The sequence below is a fragment of the Corticium candelabrum genome, chromosome 1 (genome assembly GCF_963422355.1).
Source record: "Corticium candelabrum chromosome 1, ooCorCand1.1, whole genome shotgun sequence".
NCBI lineage: Eukaryota > Metazoa > Porifera > Homoscleromorpha > Homosclerophorida > Plakinidae > Corticium > Corticium candelabrum.
Genome location: NC_085085.1, coordinates 3,092,717 through 3,102,313, shown reverse-complemented (window position 1 = coordinate 3,102,313; position 9,597 = coordinate 3,092,717). Strand labels below are relative to the sequence as shown.

The 9,597-nt window shown below is 39.9% G+C and overlaps 1 long non-coding RNA gene across 1 annotated transcript; it reads right to left on the bottom strand.

The window, feature by feature from the left end:
- Positions 1–5,015: 5,015 nt before the first annotated feature.
- LOC134193288 (uncharacterized) lies at positions 5,016–5,527 on the bottom strand. Its single transcript, XR_009972049.1, has 3 exons — positions 5,353–5,527; positions 5,202–5,286; positions 5,016–5,140 (listed from the first exon to the last, which is right to left on the bottom strand). It is a non-coding gene; the product is annotated as an uncharacterized LOC134193288 (long non-coding RNA).
- Between the last annotated feature and the right edge of the window lie 4,070 nt (positions 5,528–9,597).

Genomic DNA, 9,597 nt, shown 5'->3' with positions numbered 1-9,597 from the left:
CATTGCATTGGACGCATTGCATTGAACCTTACCTCCTCCCGGCCGCGCTCCTTGGCTCCCATACCCGCGGCATGTCAGACTGAGCCACTGATGGCAGGTGGTCTCCTTTCAACATCCGCACCTAATAGTAATTAGCTAAATTAGCTAGCTACACCACTCACAAGAGAAATGCAATAGTTACAGCGGCAGTAAACTGAACCAGCACTCGATGACAGACTGCCCCTTACCGCTCCGGCACCACCATCTTCGAAGAAATGCCTACTACGTGTTGGCACGTGGGAAGAGGCGGAACTGCTCGTACAACAGCTCTTGCTCCGACTCAAGCACATCCTCCCACATGCGAGCAGGCGACACACAATGGACACGGGGGATCGAAAGCTTGGCTCTAAACTACACCTAGCTCTGTAAAACTCACATGCAATTACCAAGCCACGCCTACTTAAATCTACACATCCGTATGCAGTTTCAGTATTTGATTAATTAGAGAATTTTGAGAGAGCACTGTGCTTTCAAAATGGCGCTCAATTAATATATAGTCACATTAGTATTTATTAGAACGAATCCGTGTTTCGCTTCTCTAGTCCTCTGTACGACATACTTAGTTATCGTTTTTGAATGCAGCAGTATTGTTCCACCTATTTCTCGAGATCACGTGACGTGCTGTGCGCAAATGGCAATATCTCATGACAGACAACTTTCTAGACTCAAATATATAATTAAGAGAAATTGCATACACGTTTTGAAAAAGGAACATTTGGTCTAGTCTGTTTGTATTTAGTAGCACCAGCAAGCTAGCTGCAGCCACTAGAGTTTTTGAGCAAGAAGATTGTATGTAATAGGTATACATATATCTCAATACGTTATTAAAATTTTAATTAAATAATTTTAAGTTTATTGATGTAGTTTCACTACATAATTATTATTATTAATTTGCTAACAGTAGAAATAAGTCGCAAGCTAGATGACAGTAGAGCTTAATTAACTAAACACGTGCCTGTTATAGTGCAGCACACATACACATAAACTACCAGGAACTAGTCTATTTGTGCTAAAAAGTGACCTATACTACGCGTATACAGATACGGTCAGTGGGTCTTTCGGCCATTTTAAATTTCAAAATTCTCAAATTTAAATTTCTTAATTCTTAAATTTTAAATTTTAATTTTTCATAAAACGTTTCATATTTTAGAATTTGCATTACACACCTGTTTGTAGCTATAGATTGTAGAATGGTTGCCATTTGTCATATTATTAAATCTAAAGGAAAACTCAATGCCATTAGTAGACTATGCCCAAGCACAGTTTCCAAAAATCGCAACAGCCTGTTTCTCTTTTGAGACATTTGAACCGCATTTGTCATATTCAAAGTCACGTTTAAATTCAATAGTGGAAGGTAGAAAGAGTGGTAAGTACTGACACAAGTATGAAATAAAAGCAAGACAACGGGGACCAGCACGGTCAGTGGTTCTTTCGGCCATTTCAAATTTTAAATTGTAAATTTCTAAATTTTAAATTTTAAAAATTCAATTTCTCAATTTTTGTATTGAAATTTTAAATTTTAAATTTAACATTACCATATTTTTTAAAGTTGCATTGAATTTTCAAATTTTAATTTTTTTTGAAAAATCAAAATTTAAAATTATATAATTTTAAATTTGTAAATGTTTAGGTGCAGTATATTAGAAATTGCTTTGCCGACGAGAAAGCGGACGTAGGTGTATATATGAACTGATGGGCAGATTTGAACTAACAGAAATTGAACGCTCATCCGTTCTCTCAAATAATTTGAGTACATCAGGAAAAGAAAATTGAAAGAACGAGTAGCAGTGTACGCGGTAGGGAGTCCATTGGACGGCGTAGGGGTGCATTCCAACGCGTGCTGATACGTTGATTCAATTAAGTAGGCGCGGTTTCTGCTAATCACATCAGCACATTTCCTGTACCGTGTTTCTGCACCTGTACCTACGCCACTTCAGACAGTTACTAATTTTTGGTAAAAGTGCATGGTCGCGTCATTACTGTAGATGTAGGAGTACGATTGGCCCAACTGCAAGTTGCACTTCATGTCTAGATTTTGTACATCGCCTATAACACTACCCGATAGCGCAGATAGAACGTCTACAACCTCATGCTGTGTCTCTCCTGTGCCGTGAGAACAGAACCCACACTGACTACAAGTGAATTACGAGACCAAATAGTAAAGGTGGACACGCACGCAGTGCTCATGGCAGGAGGGCATAGGGGACGTACGTGTACTTACCGTACTGCTGACACGCCCCTCCCCTCGATGGTACCGCGTCCAACTACTACATGTACGTATGTCGTACTTTACCGGCAGACTAGTCGCCAAATCAATACCAACTAACTTTACACAAGCAACGTACTGCATGATCGCGTAGAGATGGTCTAGTATCAGTATCAACATTATTAATTAATTAGGGTTTCCTCCTTGAAGGACGCCCTCACTACACATAGATCACACGCAAACACAATAAACAACGGATCCGAGTCAAAGACGCCGTTTAGCATTCGGTAGGGTTGATCTTTAGAGCGTGCGTTGAAAGAATGCTGTCACATGTTCGGCAAGATCGCTAGCATTACGAGGTTGTGGAGGGCACAATCACGTTGGTGGTCGATGGTGTTTTGGAAATTCTCCTGGTTCGTGAAAGCTGACAGCGCCGACTAACTAAATTTAGTAGCTACGTAGGCAGATACGCAAGTTTCCAGACAGCCATGCAGACGCGACAAACTTGGGGATTCCCCAACTAATTAACTGTAACCTATACTGCAGTGCAGCACGTACAATCTAGGCACATCGTATCAAATTGAGTCATGGATGGACGAGAGAGAAATTCAAGAAATGGTGAAGACTGGGCTATCGCACTCAAACATAAGTTAAATACTTCGAAGAAGATATCCTGGAGTCAAAGGTTTTTCTGAACGATCCGTTAGACGATTTTGTCATGAGCAAAACATTCATTATCGTTCTGCATTATCTGACGTTGACATGAGGATGGTAGTCCAGGCAGCTGTTAGAGAAGTAGTATGTTCTCTTTTTACTAAACCCGTATAAACAGATGGAGACTTTTGCCATTAGTACACGTCTCTACGTAGGTTGGTCCAGCGTACGGAAGAAAGATGATGAAAGGGTATCTTCAAGCAGGAGGAGTTAGAGTTGGTGACAAACGCATTGGACGCATTCTAAGACAAGTTGCTCCTGGATAACATGGAAGGAGGCAGCAACTAGCTCATCGGCAAATAAATCCTGTGCCTTACTCCGCTCAATATCCTGGACACAAAACTCGGTTTATTGTGTGTGCGTGTGTTCTATGTGTAGTGTGGGGACGTCCTTCAACGATACAGGAGGAAACCCCTAATTGATGTTGATACTGATATTAGAGGATCTCTAGCTGCGTGTTGTTGCATTCTTAGCTAGGTAGAGACTCTGTAGAAAGGTTACGATACAGTACAAACGTAATTCACGCGATCATGCAGTACGTTGCTTGTGTAAAGTTAGTTGGTATTGAATTGGCGACTAGTCTGCCAGTACAGCACGACATACGTAAAAATGTAGTAGTTGGACGCGGTACCGTCGAGGGGAGAGGCGTGTCAGCAGTAAGGTACACGTACGTTCCCTATGCCCTCCTGCCATGAGCACTGCGTGCGTGTCCACCTCTACTATTTCGTCTCGTAATTCACTTGTAGTCAGTGTGGGTTCTGTACTCACGGCACAGGAGAGACACAGTATGAGATTGTAGACGTTCTATCTGCGCTATCGGGTAGTGTTCTATGCATTAGCGTAGGAAGTTTGGTGAGATTGGAGGGGGGAGGAGAAAACGCCAAATTGGGGGTCTAATCGCCGCATTGATACAGCTTTGGAGGCTAAATATTGGGTGGGCCATGGCCCCCTCGGTCCGCCCCGGTTTCTACGCCTATGAACTTCTATGTGATGTACAAAATCTAGACATGAAGTGCAACTTGCAGTTGGGTCAATCGTACTCCTACATCTACAGTAATGACGCGACCATGCACTTCGAGTTACTGAAAATTAGTAACTGTCTGAAGCGGCGTACGTACAGGTGCAGAAACACGGTACAGGAAACGCGCTGATGTGATTAGCAGAAACCGCGCCTAGTTTAATTGAATCATCAGCACGCGTTGGAATAGACGATATTCGGGGGGCCCAAGCTTCTAGAGCATGCGCAAGCTCGAGGGTAACACACACCTTTCGCCGATCTCGCTGTACACAAAGTCCACGTTTCCGGGTCTGCTTCTGGACCGTGGATCATCTTGCCGTTGACTAGGCTTTGTAAGTAAGTTCACTACTTACCATTTCGTGCATCTTGTGAGAGACTTTACCTGCGTAGAGACGCGTAGGAAGCCATTTCTTGAGTACGGCTTCTCGAGGGTAAGAGACTGCTGTGCAAGCTGAAGTCGCCTGATTCACACTCTGAACAGATATACGTGGAGTGGAAAGACAGACTACTCATTGCCTAGTGATGGATTAGTTTTAGCGAGTAAAATCATGCCACCTGGGAACCCATTTGGGGTATCCAGACATGTAGGACTTTCCGCGTTGTTTCTAGGCAGTCTAGCTTGCTTCTGTATATATGTAATTGGCCAAGTCAAAGATGTTACTATGATAACTTGCACTCGATAGGTACTGACGCAGATCAGAGTACAGTACACGTACACTACAGTCTGTTTATTAGCACTAGCTCCCAGTCCCAGCAACAGTTATGTCTACACAACACACACGCACTAGCTATTTCATAGCTGTAATGTCTAAATCAGAAAGCAGATGCTGTTCTACCTCATTTGCAGGTGCAGTTGATCAAGACGTGTATCTACAGCCTAGTTAGTAATCCTAGAGAAGTGAAGATGTTGATTGTCGAAAATGTCACTGAGGCTGAAGCTGATGGTTTACGTCAGATAATTGAACAGCAAGCAAATTAAAGTGGAACTTGAAAACAACATTAGAGTTCTCGAGTAAGACCTTGCATCGGCAAAGTCTGAGTTGCAAGGAATCGCTCAACACATGCACTGCCAAATGCTAGAATCAAGTTTTACATGTTTTGTGTTGAGAAATGTGCTTGATACAGTGTGGAGTTGAATTGAACCAGCAGCCAAGACTATTACTCTGTATAGCAAACCAAAAATCAGGCCAAGGTACATCAAGTGATGTAAGCTCATGAGCTCACCGCCTTCCATGAATGGTTGAATAGGCTAGACGAATTTTTACTGACTCTAGTTTGACAAGATACACAGTTTCACAGTTCAGGAACGCTAGATGGGGGAAACAAGTAGTGCTATCGACATAATTCAGCCACACAGTGCGTCACGTTCGGTCACCTCGAATGAGTTCCCCTACCGCAAAATCTTCACCTGATAAAACTTCCATCGCTAGTCAATGAGTAGTCTATCTTTCCACTCCACTTGTATCTGTTCAGAACGTGAATCAGGCGACTTCAGCTTGAACAGCAGTCTCTTACCCTCGAGAAGCCTTACTCAAGAAACGACTTCCTACGCGTCTCTACGCTGGCAAAGTCTCTCACAAGATTCACGAAATGGTAAGTAGTGAACTTACTTACAAAGCCTAGTCAACGGCAAGATGATCTACGGTTCAGAAGCAGACCCGGAAACGTGGACTTTGTGTACAGCGAGATCGGCGAAAGGTGCGTGTTACCCTCGAGCTTGCACATGCTCTAGAAGCCCCGCCCCCCCCCCCGAGTATCGTCTATTCACCCCTACGCCGTCCAATGGACTCCCTACCGCGTACACTGCTACTCGTTCTTTCAATTTTCTTTTCTGATGTACTCAAATTATTTGAGAGAACGGTTGAGCGTTCAATTTCTGTTAGTTCAAATCCGGCCATCAGTTCATATATACAACTACGTCCGCTTTCTCGTCGGCAAAGCAATTTCTAATATTCTGAACCTAAAAATTTTACAAATTTGAAATAATAAAAAATTTTGAAATTTGAAAACGTAACTGTACATTTAAAAAAAATAAAAACCTTATGTAAATAAATTAGAACTTAGAAATTTAAAAATTTAAAAATTTGAAATTTGAAATGGCCGAAAGACCCACTGACCCAGCACTTGGCATGTGATTGCAATGAGCAGATGTCGCTTGCAAAGCAGTGAATGTGAACATGCAGCAGCAACGAGTACATGTACCATTCTCTCATTGCTTGAAACGAGTAAACTGTAATATTGCAATATTGTCCACTGAGCTGTGCAGCAAGACAACAAAGAGTGCTAGACAGACATCCGCAATGCAAGGCTTATACGGGAACCTGACATTGTCAGACTCACGTGAGTCTTGGGACGAGACTACAGTACAAATAAGCACAATACAAGAAGTTTGAAACTGCTAGCATGATGAGGATTGACAGAGGCGACGTTCTCTGATCTCTTTTCGGAACAAGTCTCCACACCACAACCAATACGTTGCTATTAATTAATTAAAGGGCGTGACTCCCTACCCAGACCGATTTTATAAACAAACTTATTTCTATTAACTCTTTCCTTCATAATTTCATTTCATCACCAATTGCTACGTCTGCAAAGTGACAATATTCAAAACTCCTGGCTTCACGTGCATTCTTGAGTAACACTTCACTTTCGGTATTCCTTTCCTCGTAATCAGAAGCAACGGTACAACATGACTAGCTCCATTCGTCTCTTACAGTGTAGAAACAATGCCGGTACTTAGATATATTCGAGGTCTGCGTAGCCTCGCGTTTCTTGCACGTTCTAGCGAAGTGAGCAAATTTTTTGGGGGTCCACTTCACACACACATCCCGGATATGTAGCCCGGATACGTTTAACTTGCACGTGCACGGTAGACCATTCTCACGTGCACAAATGGCTAGTAGTTCGAAATGTGAGGTGCTAAGCTGACAGATTGTGGGAATTGCGCTTTCTCTGCGAGCAGTTACCACACTCAGTAAGCAACAGTGGCTAGTGAAAGGAGAGCCCCAATATGGGAATTGTTGGTTGCTACAAACCGTTTTCTTTGCAGAAATCGACTTTCTCGAGAAACAATTGACTCCAGAAAAGCTTCACGTGATGCAGTTATTATACAAGACGACAGAAGTTTGTACAGTTTGCTAGTTAATTGATATTAGTTAATTAACTAATTGTTAAATTATTACAATACAGTATTTAGTAACATTAAAGCACAATTTATGTATTTATGGTAGTATTTTTGAATCTTAAATGTGATTTAATAAATAGTAATTTATAATTTATAAGTGTGTATCTATATATATATATATATATATATATATATATATATATATATATGGATAATGTGTGTTAGATACCCACGTAGGTGGGTTTATGTAAAAATATATGTATTTCTAAATATATGTATATATATATATATATATATATATATATATATATATATATATATATATACTAGTAACTATTGCAGAAGAACCTGTTTTTTAATTAATCATATACTCTGCTGTTACTGCAATTAATTTGTTTTACATAAGAAATGTATAGCAAACAGGCAGGATTACAGGAAGCTGTTGATCTGCGCCATGGACAGTCTGTTGCAAAAGAACACAGTTTTTCATTAGCCTAAAATAGAAGCAATCCATGATCCATTTTAACAATAAAATTAGAACACACACGATGAAGATGCTTATTTCTCTAGTGGGTGCACAGTTTGCTGGACATAAGACAGGAATAACTTGTTCTGAACACTCATTCTTAAAACTCTAACTGCAATCTGTTCCTCTCTATAGATCAAGGAATATGGACAATCCAGGACATTTGTTGTTGTGAATTCAGTTAATATGTAGTGGTGAGCTAATATTTAGTGGTGGAAGTTTTGATTGATGTCTACAGTCAATGTTATTAATTAAATTTATATAGTAAATGTTGATTGATTATTGCAGTTAATATTTATTGATTTAATACATTTCATATTTTCTTTGATTAATTAACACGGTCAATATTGTAAATAGAGTCAACGTAACTTCTTTATTCTGGTTGTTGCAGATTCTAGATGAGTAACCTGGATAACTTCCATTATTGCATCTGCCAGAAGACGAATTACATGTGTAGTTTAGGCATAAGTCACGTATGTTTCGATTAATTAACATTTTCTGGATCTCGATAAGGTACTTGCATGCAATGTTTCAGTTGTATGTACTGCACTTGTAAGTCAAAGAAGGTTTGAATTTTTAGTTCATCTTTCGAGATTCTCCAGAGTTACACAGAAATTGCCTTTTCTTCAGGGAGCTGCTGTGACCAATTATCTGAAGAAATGAGTGCAACTAAGTTTGTATGACTCGTAGTGCTTTTAGCTATTGTACTTTGTACATTTGATAGATTAATTGCAGGATCTTTTGGGAGACCAGCCATGCTGAAAGTGATTTCTGAATAGATTTGCATACATGATGGATGGTGGGCGTATCTATTTATATCTATAATGCTCACTTGAGCGATCTGCCATTCATTGTGTCCCTGGCTGTTAGATTGGGAGTTGCTCTCAGATAGGGCTCCATATATGAGGGCTAGCTGTTACAGTAATTCTGGTTTCAAAACTTGATAAATACCAAAGGGCGGTGTTTCTTTACTATGATGAGATGGAGCAGTTGATGATGCGTATTCACAGTATCTTATACCATGCTCAAATTGACCACAAATAGAACTACGTATATACAAGCACAAAATATTATCATGTTACTTTGAGTCTTTCTTCAACATCTAGAGCGTACACTGTTATATCCAACTGGTAATGACTATAACTGGTTAAGATTGAGTTACGCGTATACAGCATTGTAAACTGGTAAACAAACGTCATAAATCTGGTAAGAAATATCACAGCAGTCGCTAGATTTTGCTAGAGAATACTTTAACATGTCATTCCCCGATCCACCTTCCAATATTCTTCACACATCCTATACACACAATGCAAAATATCAAGCATCTCATTCTTCAGGTAAATTTTTAAATCACTTTCTACACATTGTAGTGTTCTGTCTAAGTGACTAGATGATTTTAGTTAGCATTTCATGTCCCATTTAATTATGAGATTGTACATTACATGAACTAGTTACTTGTAATCATATGTACCACACATCCTATCTAAGTACCTATAGCTAAAGCATGCTTCTTTTAATTAAAGTGTGCCTACACTATCTTGTTTATACAGTGTAGATATTAACCAATATGCATGACAATTTGTTTGAGTCCAGAATACTACAAATTATATTAGCTCACCACTAGTCATGTTAACTGAATTCACAACTACAAATGTCGATTAGTAATACTCTGCCACCTAGCTGCAGTAAAGTAATACAAATAGTTTGAGTTGAACAAGTTTGTTCCTTAATTTAATGTCCATACTCCTGTCTAAATGGTGTCCTTCCAAAGGTTATTCAAGAAGACAAGTGGTTCAACAAAGTCTGTCACATTCCTGACACTTTGAATCTTGAACTCTTGAACTTGAGCAAGATACAGCAATTTCAACAAATTCTGTCAGACAAGCCAGCCTCTGCTGTGGCATTTGGTGACGTGACTACAGTAGCTACCAAATGTCTAGACTGGCATGTGACAGATGGTTACCTGATAC